The sequence below is a fragment of the Aplysia californica genome, unplaced genomic scaffold (assembly GCF_000002075.1).
Source record: "Aplysia californica isolate F4 #8 unplaced genomic scaffold, AplCal3.0 scaffold00258, whole genome shotgun sequence".
NCBI lineage: Eukaryota > Metazoa > Mollusca > Gastropoda > Aplysiida > Aplysiidae > Aplysia > Aplysia californica.
Genome location: NW_004797528.1, coordinates 238,206 through 240,427, shown reverse-complemented (window position 1 = coordinate 240,427; position 2,222 = coordinate 238,206).

The following is a 2,222-nucleotide window of genomic DNA, read 5'->3' as shown; positions in this document are numbered from 1 at the left end:
TATTGTTGTGTTTGTTGTTGTTGCAGCTGTTGTTGTTGTTGTTGTTGTTGTTGTTGTTGTTGTTGTTGTTGTTGTTGTTGTTGTTGTTGTTGTTCTTCTTCTTCTTCTTCTTCTTCTTCTTCTTCTTCTTCTTCTTCTTCTTCTTCTTCTTCTTCTTCTTCTTCTTCATCATCTTCTTCTTCTTCTTCTTCTTCTTCTTCTTCTTCTTCTTCTTCTTCTTCTTCTTCTTCTTCTTCTTCTTCTTCTTCTTCTTCTTCTTCTTCTTCTTCTTCTTCTTCTTCTTCTTCTTCTTCTTCTCGTCAACCTCTTCTGTAGTAGTAGTACAAGTAGTAGTAGTTGCAGCATCATCATCATCTTCATCATCATCATCATCATCATCATCATCATCATCATCATCATCATCATCATCATCATCATCATCATCATCATCAGCTGTAGTGACAACAACAACAACAACAGCAATAACGGCAACAGCACCAAGAGCAGAACAACAAACAGGGTAAAATATATCTTTGATAAAATTCATCAACCACTCAACGTTGAATCAAACTTACTATCCATTGTATTTGTCGAACTTGATCGTCAGATCGTGTGTGTGACCTTGAGCTAGTTCTGTGGTCACCTTGAGCGTTTCTCTCTTCAACAGCTTCAGGAAATCCTCGAAGGGGATGGAGAAGTCGTGGTAATGTTCTCCTGGTGGGTATTTGTACGTCGTGGGAAGCTGGAAGGGAACAGACAACCCTGCTGTTTCAGGAACATTTTGTAACGATGAGGAGACTAGCGTTTGTTGTAAATAAATCGTTCATCATCTGCCAGTTGTTCAGCAGTATTGAGGCAAATTACACACACACACACACACACACACACACACACACACACACACACACACACACACACACACACATACACACGCACACACACAAAGACACAGACAGACACACACACAATGTGCTATCTATCTATCTATCTATCTATCTATCTATCTATCTATCTATCTATCTATCTATCTATCTACCTACCTATCTATCTATCTATCTATCTATCTATCTATCTATCTATCTATCTATCTATCTATCTATCTATCTATCTAATTAAATGGGGATGGGGAGAGGGACTGGGGAAAGGATGGAAGTGGGATAGGGGAAAGGGTGGAGGGGTAGGGGGCCGGATGGGGACTGGGAAAAGGGTACGGGAATGGGTACAGAGGTTGGGGAAAGGGTGGAGGGGAGAACTGGGAATAAGTAGGATGGGTTGTTTGTTGAGAGAGGGACGGACGGGGCAAAGGAGTGAGGTTGAGGGTTTGGTGTAGGGAATGGGAGGCATTGGAGAAAAGGTGGAGGGGATGTTGGTGGAGGAGAGGGATTGGAGTAAGGTTGTAGAGGTTGGGGAAGGGTGGGGAAAGAGAGGGTGGGTTGTTGACGGAGGAAAGGGATGAGGCGGAACGAATGAGTGGTGGGGGAGATGGGGTATTTATATATGGAGTATAACACAGGAGTTCGCTTTTTCGCATAGTCCAAACAGATCCATTTGGGCAAGGCAATGAAGGGGTTAAAAAGCCTTGCCCTAATCACATTTGCAGCATACAAATTTAAAGCTAATACATTCTGCATCATCTGTCTGTGACACATTCAAAATAAATCTACGTTAAGAGTCGCCCGAAATACGGTCAATCAAAGCACACAGAGGCAAAATAAGTCATAACAAGCCGTAGCAGTGAAGGGGTTACAATTATAGCTTTCATGTGTAAATCAAAATTATGTCTGTGCATTTCTATTTGGGTATCTGCAGGAGGCATGTGGGTATTAGAGGCTGCTACTGATAGATGCTACTACTTTTCTTCCCCTCTGTTTCTTTTTGTCTGTGTGTGTCTCTCTCCTGTCTCTCTCTCTCTCTCACTCTCTCTCTCTCTCTCTCTCTCTCTCTCTCTCTCTCTCTCTCTCTTTTTTTTACTCTAATGTTTCTGAACTGCTCAGCCCGGAGTACAATGCTATGAATAGATATTTTCCATCGATAAATTATATTTTATATAGATAATGAAGCGGAGGTTAGGTGGTGATTTTTCTTTTTTGTTTGTTTGACAATAAATATGTGACTGGTCTCTGCCCTCTATCTCACCACTCGCCTCCCCGCCTCTTTTTTACTTATTATATGCGTCTTGTGTTGTATTGTCCTCTCTCCTAGAAAATCAATCAGCGAAATTTATAATCAATGATTCATTAAGA